The sequence below is a fragment of the Mastomys coucha genome, unplaced genomic scaffold (genome assembly GCF_008632895.1).
Source record: "Mastomys coucha isolate ucsf_1 unplaced genomic scaffold, UCSF_Mcou_1 pScaffold8, whole genome shotgun sequence".
NCBI lineage: Eukaryota > Metazoa > Chordata > Mammalia > Rodentia > Muridae > Mastomys > Mastomys coucha.
This window is the reverse complement of record NW_022196914.1, coordinates 44,956,121-44,965,795: the sequence shown is the minus strand read 5'-3', so window position 1 is coordinate 44,965,795 and position 9,675 is coordinate 44,956,121.

The following is a 9,675-nucleotide window of genomic DNA, read 5'->3' as shown; positions in this document are numbered from 1 at the left end:
GCAATGTTGCGCTGTGCCATGTACTTTGTATTTTAAGTATTTTAAAATTATTATCTTACATAATTTTCAAAATAACACTATGTAATATAAACATGCCTTGATCTGAAATTTTTAAATTATGATTTTTTTCCTGAAACATGCTCTAATACTAGAAATGCTTTATTAACAGGCATTCAGCAATGCTCATAAATTCTCTCTCCAGTATGAGTATCCCCATTTGGTAGCATTCTTCAGCCAGAATAGCTTTTTCATACTTCCACTATCTAAATCATGGATGGCTTATGATGTCTAATTTATCCTCAGTAATTAAGGATATACAATGTGAAGATATGTGCATATGTTATATGTTGTTATGTATATGTTAATATACAAAGTTCCATTGATTACCAAAATTTAGAAATACTATTCTTATGCATAGTTAACTGATATTTAGTGGAAAAGCAACTATACTGGATAGTTTTATATCAACTTGACACATCAAGAATATCTGAGAGAAAGGAACCCCAACTGAGAAATTGCCTCTGTAAGATCAGGATATAGGCGAATTCTGTAGGAACTTTCTTATTAGTGATTGAAGTGGGAGGGTCCAAGGCTACTTCTATCCCTAGCCTGGTTGTCCTAGGTCTTATAAGAAGGCAGACTGACCTTTAATCCTAGCACTTGGGAGGCGGAGGTGGGCAGATTTCTGAGTTCGAGGCTAGCTTGGTCTACAGAGTGAGTTCCAGGACAGCCAAGGCTACACAGAGAAATTCTATCTTGAAAAGCCAAACCAAAAAAAAAAAAAAAAAAAGTTGATCCAGCCATGAGGAGAAAGCCATGAAACAGCAATCCTACATGTCTTCTGGACTAGTTCTTGTCTCAGAATTGATTCCTCATGAGTTTTAGTTCCTCCTGCCTGACTGCCCTTGATAATGAACAGTGATGTATAAGTATAAAAAAAAGAAACACATTTCTCCCCAACTTGTTTTTGATCATGGTGTTTCATCATAGCAAAAGTAACCCAAACTAATACAGAAATACTCCAGAGAAGCTATGGTATTTAATTATCTTTAATTGGAAAATTTCCATTTAACATACTGAGCATCAGCAAAAACGGTTTTGTTGGTAAAGTTAATGTTGTTCAAAGTAGAGTGGATAACCAATTTATTTCTACTTTCCACCTTTGCAACATATAAAAATCTAGCAAGCACCAATATCCTTAAGAATTGGTCCTTTCTTCCCAACAAGTCTCCTTCTGTCTTCCATTTCTTCTTTTCTTGTGTGTGAGACTCACTGAGATTCATCAGTTTCTTGCCCTAGCATGGGTGAGAAGTTATTTCCTGGATTTATCTATCAGTGGCTATGCCATTGAAGACAGTGATGTTTTCTTTCCCCAGTAGTCCCTCAGGAAGGGGTAGATTTTCAGGGTCCTCTTCATCACCATTTATGAAATGCTGATGGGCAGAGTCATGTGCAGGTCTTATTACAGATAGCTACAGCTACACTGAATCCATGACTGTAATGCCTATTTCATGTCCAAAACATACCTTTTTCTGGAATCAACACCTATTTGATTGGACTTAAGGTTCACTCAATAGGAGAAAATGCTTACACACTACCATAGTGAACCTAGTCAAGAACCTCTGCACCCAGCTATTATAGAACCTATAGATTCCAATTTCAAGATAGACATTTACCCTTGTATCCATGTATAAGAGCAACTTTTGCCCCTTGTCAGGCAGGTTTTTTTTGACACCTGAGAGGGGGAAAAGGGGAACATCTACAGCATGATGACTACAACTAAGACTCAGGGAACATTGTGAAAGAAGGCTGGAAAGATTATACAGGCCAGAGGACTAGGAGAACTGTTGTGAGGTACCACCTTCTGAGTTCTATAGGTCTGTTTCACCCATGAGCTCCCAAATATTTTGTTGCCTCCACATGACCACAGCAGTTGACATGCAACATGGATAGCAACAAGTTCACAAAGTCAAACCCTAGTCGAAGAACTATAAGTAGTAGGTGATTCCAAAGGGAAGGAGAATCACTCTTCTTCAGGCAAAAGCCCCTTGATATTTTACCCCCGTACAACTGCTTAGCCCAAAGTCAAATACATATGAGCAACACTAACTAGAAATAATAGAATATATAGGTATATATTATAGAAGTTTTGAATTTGAAAGTGGACATGGGATGATTTCGAAAAGGGAGAGGGAAGGACAGAAATGATGAAAATACAGTGTACCCATGTAGGAAATTCCCAAAATATAAAAATGAAACACCACCAATGTCAGTCAATACAGAGTTTGTTTCCCTGTAACATAATGGCTAATTGTATCACTTAACCTAAAAACTACTTTTATTTATCTAAAATCACAACATACTTGTATCAGATGAAATTGTCTTCCCATCATTGTATTGGTTTTTATTTGTAATACTTTGGCTCTGCCCACTCGTCTATTACCATTATCACTCTAATATAATCATCTCGCACCTGAACCATTACAATAAATGCTAATTAATTTATACCTATTAGCTCTTCTCCATCTCATCATAACCATTAAAGTTATAGTGATCCTTTAAAAACACATACCTATTTTTTCACCACTACCCTTCTCCCATTTAAGTCTTTAACTGCTTGGAAGAGCTCATTAAGCAAAAGTTATAAAGTCAAAGCATGTCCTACATAACCTCAGCTGGGCCCAAACCTACAGCTCTTCTAGCCTTATCTTCCACTTGTCTTTATCTTGCTCTTGTGATCCCACCCCATACTAACCTTCCTTCAGTGATTCTCTTGTTTTCTCTGACCATCAAGAATGGTTTGTTTCATTTTGAGATATGGTCTCTCCATGTTTCCTAGGCTGCTCTAAAAATCCTATACTCAGCCACTACTCCTACAGCAGCTTCTGGAGTAGTTGGAACTACAGGCACATGCCACTATAGCAAGCCAACCAACAATGATTGCATATGGTGCTTCCCCTGCTTTGAAATCCCTTCCTTTTCATCTTTATCTACTCTAGCCTCAACATTCTTCATACTTACTGGATATATCACATTCTTACCAATATTTTGCCTAACACTTTTTGACTTGCATAACATCAACAATTTGTCCTTTGTACACCAGTTACATTGAAATTTTACATTTGTTTGTGACATTATTTGACTAATACTATGGTTCCCGTGTCTATTATGAGAACAGGCACCATACTTATTATCATCCCCTTATATGTTCTCTGGAGCCTACCACAGTGCTGGGGCAATAATGCATATTTCATGAAAAAAATGGATAACTGATTGTCTAATTTAATGAGCTCATGTGAATGTTTTTTTCAGAGCCAGACTACCAAAGTTTAAATTCTGTCATTTCCTAATTCTTCAATATTAAAAATTATTTTAATGTATTCTTCCATAAAGTTGTTCTCTGTGAATTGAAAATAATTATCTTGTTGAGTTCTAAAATTCCTAAATGAGTTAATATACATTAAAGTCTTAAAATAATTTCTAACAAAGTAGATACTGTATATGGTAGCTGCATTAGTATAAATATTACACTCATTAGTATAATGATTAGCATTACACTCACTAGTATTAATAATACACTCAGTCATCTTGACATAAAAATTCCTTAGGTCACAATCACCAATTCTTTGAATAACTTTATTGTTTTTTATAAATACAGAATTTTGTGTGTCTATATAAACAAGAAAATGTGTCAAAAAGCAAATAGACATGGAAATGGCTGGTAAATCTTTCCTGAGCTGTTCAGTGTTGACTCAGGTATAAGGCTACTGCTGTTAATGTCATGTCATTGGTGTTTATTTGGTATTTTGCTATTTATGTAAAGCATCCAGGGGAGCAGGGGTTGAGGAATATGAGAACATCTTGGATTCATAGATTTGTTTTAGGGGTCCCTTGTTAAGCAGATCACAAAAAAAAAATCTATATGTTCTTTAAAACTAATAGTCACCAGTAATAGTTGAGTCCACTTTCCATGCAGTTTTTGCAGATTGGTTACTTAATTTGAGCCTCCCTCATTAATCTTGATTTAAACCTCAGTAATAGCAACCTATTAAAATCATATAAAATGCTATTGGTCTCTTTGGACTATCAAATTTCCACACTCAGATACTAACATTAAAATGGAAGGAAGCCAGAGTTTCCTTCTTATTAGACAGTGGTACTATTTCATTCATTGATAAGGAAACTAATCCTTGTTATGGAGCTTTATGTGCGGCATTTTGTCATATACTAATTCCTTCTATAGACCTGTCCATCAGGTACTGCTGCTGATTTAAGAAACAGGTAGTAGACTGAAGGTATCAGTTCTGCTGCTGCTGCTACAACCTCCACCTTTTCTTTTTTCCCCCTCTCAATCAGGAAAAATAACCCTGTACTTTCAAGAGACACTGAGTTTATCCAGCCCTTAAAACTTAAGTCTTTTCAGTTTGGGTGAAAGAGAAAAAAGCTTTTAGAACTTTTTGCCAGATCTTGGCTTTTTGAGGAGTAGAAGTCTCTGAAAAAAAAAAAATCAAAGTTACTTGGGATTAAGGGCAGATCAGATACCTTTTCTTTGTAGTTGCTGAAAACAGAATTATCTTTCTTGGAAAAGATTCATGTGTCATAACTATAAGGGGAAAAGTAAAGGTTACAGGGAAAAAAAACTAACCTAAAAATCCAAGGACCATTCTACCAGTTTGTTCCACTTTAAAATTCAATTAGAAATTCATTTAAAAATGTAATTCAAAAGATTATAGCAGGAGATTTCTATCTAAACTGCAAGTTCTCTATCAAATCAATGTCTTGAAAGTGAATTTTGGAAACTGAGATGAAGAGGTAATTTAGCTTCTAAACGTTGTGATCTGAGACTAGATGTAGAGTAGACTGGAAAGGTCTGAGGAATGACTGCATCTCGAGAGACAGGATCTCTGGCCATGGAGACATGCTTGTTATGTTCCATGACTGAGGAGGAAAGGGGAAAGAAAATGGATTTTAATTTTCTTGAGATTTGTAATAGACAAAAGAATGGAATAGCAGAATAAGAGAGGCAATCACTAGACTTGCTTTGGCAGCACAAATACCAAAAGGGACACTCGGGTAAAATTGTACCATCATATTTTTTGGTCAACACCAGACTTTTAGAGAAACTTTACTTTCCTAACTATCTGAATGATTAGCTTTTTTTTTTTTTTTTTTTTTTTTGACAATGTCATCAAGTGGAGGGTTGGATTTGTTCACATTCCTCAGAAATCCAATTAGGTAAGGAGAAGCTTTTCAGATGTTGTAGTTTTGTAACTTTGAGTGCCAAAGGCTTGTGAACTGGGCTGCTGCACTCAGAGGGGTATATCTCTAAACCTAGAAAACTAGAGGTTTATGACCGTAGGCACTCAGGTTAGATGCTTACTGCCATGGGCATTTAGTATTAGTAGTCTGGCACTTAGCAGCTAATGTTGTCCTCCATTAACAGCAGCTAACAGTAACAGAGGCTATTTCTAGCTAGGGAGGTCTTGGATGTTGGATGTCAGGACCCTCATAACAGCGGCTAGTGTAACAGATCAATTCATCCAGCTCTGTACACCTCTAATCAGTAGGACTTCAGCTCTTTCAGTGACTCCTCACACATCCTTTTAGCTTGATATCAGCACCTTCAACCCCTGGGACTTCAGAGATCTTTGGAACCACTCTACAGACCAGGGCCCAAAGCACGCCATTCTCAGATCTTTACAACGTTCTACATTCTGCTTCTCAGTTCTCTGTCTTCTTTCACTTCCTCTGTACTTCCTTCATTCTTTGTCATCTACCACCTCTGCATCCCATTGTCTATAGGCCCAAGTGTTCTCTGGGACTCTACAGAGGCCCTCTTGTTACTGCTGCTTCTGTCACAGCTGCCCTTCTTGTTACTGTTATAGCTGCAGCCATGCAGCTGCTGCTACTGCTATTGCTGACACCATCCCCACGTCAAATTACCAGCTTAGCTCATCCTACTCCTGATTTCTTGTCACAATTTGACAAGAGAAAATGATTGTTCAGAAGCTCTGCTGTTATCCCATTACTGGACTGTCCTGAGAATATCTCCCAACTGGCTTGAAAAGTGAGACCAATAGTCTAGTGTGCTGGCTAGTTTTATGTTAACTTGGCACAATCTAGTGTCATCTGAAAGGAGGACCCTCCACCCACAATTGAGAAAATGCCTCCATTAAATCTGGCTCTAGGGTATTTTATTAGTTAGTGATTCGTGGAGGAGGGCCCAGTCCTTTGTGTATGGTGCTATTCTTGGGATGCTAGTCCTGGGTTCTATAAGAAAGTAAGCTATGAGGAAAAAGTCAGTGGGCATCACCTCTCCATAGCTTCTGCATCAGCCCCTACCTCTACGTTCCTTCCCTGTTTGAGTTCCTGTCTTAAATTCTTTTAATGGTGCACAGTGATTTGGAAACATAAGGCAAATAACCCCATTCCTCCCCAAGTTGCTTTGATCATTGTGTTTCACCATAGCAATAGAAACCCTGACTAGAAGACCTAGTTACATAACCAAAGTAGTGATGTGTCATGGCACATATATGTGACATGCAGATTTAGTTTTCTAATTTCCATCCACTATAGAACATTTTCCACTTGCACTAATTCCAAGACTTTACAGACAACCAATCATTAGCCTTATACTGTAACTGCGGAGCCACCAAGGGCAGTCCTTGTGCTTAAGCAAGAACAGCTGTACAGTAAACAATGGTCATGTAGAGTTGACTGAGGCTCATCTTGGAGTATTGTGTTCTAAGGCCCATATAGATTATCTAGAGACAAAAGGCCTTTGTGTTGGGAATTGAAGCCTCAGGGGAGAAGTCTTAGAAGCTGGAGTATTAGTGAAGGATTTAAAACAGTGGGACTATACCCTGGTTTCTAGTCAGACCATATAAATTTTTTGCCTTTTGAAATAACTAGACTAAGAGGCAGAACCATTGTTTGCTAAAGGGCTGCTTAGCTAGTAGCTCCATCACTTGAAGAAGCAAAAAGGACATGAGAATGAATCTGACAGTTAACTCAAGCCATTGACTGACTGCCCTGGTACCAACAAATCAAATAATTTAAAAGGGAGAATCTCTCTCTCCCCCTTCTCTCTCCATCTCTCTCTTTCTCTTTTTTCCTCCCTCTATCCATCTCTCTCTCTCCATCTCTCTCTCTCTCTGAATTATTATGAAATTAATATTAAACACACTCCACAAAGAAGACCCCCAAGGACCACTTGACAAAACCAGAGTCTGAATTTAAGTGGCTGGGGACTGGCTGGGGAGAAAGAGTTCTCACAGCCTACTCTCTGTAGGGAGCTTTTAGAGGCAAAACCTGTAGCTTTTATAGCAGTTCTAGTGGGAAGCAGAGAAATCAAGCAGTTTAACAGAAGCAAAATGGGCAGTAAGCTGGGGCATCTTTGATCTCAAGTCCATGGGTAAGGGTTGTGTGATTTTCTAAAGTACTTTCCCATGGGAGGGGATGTAAGCAGCGGGTCAGCTCTTAGTTGGACCTTGGCTGCAGCATGGAGAAGATGAAGGAGTCTTGGCCCTGTCACAATACTAGTTAAAAGAGTTTTGTTCTTACAAAGAACTCTGTTAACTATATCTAACTCCTGCCAAATGACCCAGGAATGGTCAGGTGCCTCTTACCTACCCTTATAATCATACTAATTTGATTGTATGATTATGGAATGATATACAGAGCCTCCCGAGGTTAGTAGTTTTTGTTTTCAGTCTTTGACTAAACCTTTATATGTGCTCTCTTCTAGTAACTCACCAATACAAATGTATGGTATGGACCTCTTTCCAGGGATAGTTGAGAATACACTTTGTCTCACAATGAAGAACCAAGAAGAGACAAAGAAGGAGGTTGGTGTAGATTTAGTCTTTGTCATTACGTACTTGGCATTTGCCAGGTGCACTAGAATGGGAAAGTAGAGATCTAGGTAAAGTAGAGATCAGTGAATAAAGAAACTTGCCATTAGGATTGATGACCTAAAGTCAATTTTTAGGCCCCACACAGTAGAAGGATAGAACTGACTCCTAAAAGTTGGTCCCTTACCCACACACACATGTCCTATGGCATGTATACAAGTGCACACATACACATACCCAGATACATACACAAATACATATACATAGAGACTGACACATGCATACAGGTATACACACACAGATACGCACTCAGAGATACAGACACACATATATATTCAGACCTAGGTACACATACACACATACACATATACAGACTCTAATAAATAAATGTAATTTAAAACTTTTAAATTATAATTGAAAATAAAAGCTATCACCTACATAGAGGTTTTATGGTAGGTCTGGGATATGCTAGTGTGTGAAGGGAAGATGGACGTGATAGGAACAGAGATTGTGTCAATGTCAATTTATATCCTACCAGCAATTTTTTTTGGTTCATTTTAAGTTTTTGAGGCAAGGTCTAGCTAGGTAGACATGCTGGCCTGGAACTCTCTGTGAAACCGAAGGAAAGCTTAGACTCTTTTGTTAGCCTCCTCAGTGCTGGCAATACAGGTGCACATCACCAGCTTCTAACAGTAATTTTAAATATAGTAATGTCCAATTTTGATCATTTTAATGTATAGTAATGCAATCATTAGTCTCTATCCAGTTCTTTGTCAGCTTCACATAATCTAGAACCACTCAGCATGCAAGCCTGTGGCACACCTGTAAGGGATTATCTAAATTATGTTTAGTTTCTGAATATCCATGGAGGGACCGATTGCCTTATTAGGCCATCAATGGGTGGGGAGGCTCTTGGTCCCATGGAGTCTTGATACCTAGGTGTAAGGGGATGCTAGAGCAGTGAAGCAGGAATGGGAGAATGGGTGGAGGAGTATCCTCATAGAGGCAAAGGGGGATGGAATGGAAGGTTGCAGAGGGGAAATCATCCGGAAGGGGGACAACATCTGAAATGTAAATAAATAACATAACCAATAAAAGAAAGAGAAAAAAAATAAAGCTTAGTCTCTGAAATTGTCCATGAGGAATTACCTTAATTATGTTAATTAGTATAAGAGTGCCCATTTTGATTGTGAGCAAGACCATTCTCAGGGCAGGGTTCCTGGATTGTATAAGGTGAGAGAGGGAGTTGAGCAGCATTCATTCTCTGCTCCCTACTCCTTGATGAAGATACCATGTAAGCAGTTGCTTCTGGCACCTGCTGCCTTGACTACCTCCTCCCATGATGAACTATACCCTGACCACTGAGCTAAAGTAAAACCTCTCAAGTTACTGTGTCAGAAGATTGTATCATGGCAACACAAAAAGAAGCTAAGGCATGGTCTTTGCTTGCATTTCCCTGATTACTTTTTTTTTTCATATTTGTTGGCCATTTAGTGTGCAACATTTATGAAGGGCTTACTCAAATTTTAATTATTTTTAAGAACTTGTCTTGCTCCTATCCTTTAGCAAAATTGCTTTATATAGTTTTAATATTAGTCTTTCATCAATGGTTTTATATTTTTCATCTCTTTCTTATTGTCTACTCCCTCTCTTAATGGTGTCTTTTGATGATCATGTTAATGAACTTTATTTTATCCAGTTCTCTGTCTCTTCTTTCCCAGCCTCCAGAATGCTGAAAATACATGTGTGAGCCTCGTGGCAAACTCAGTTATGTGTGTGTATTTTTTGTTTTTATTTGAGGCTAACTAATCACACTAATGAA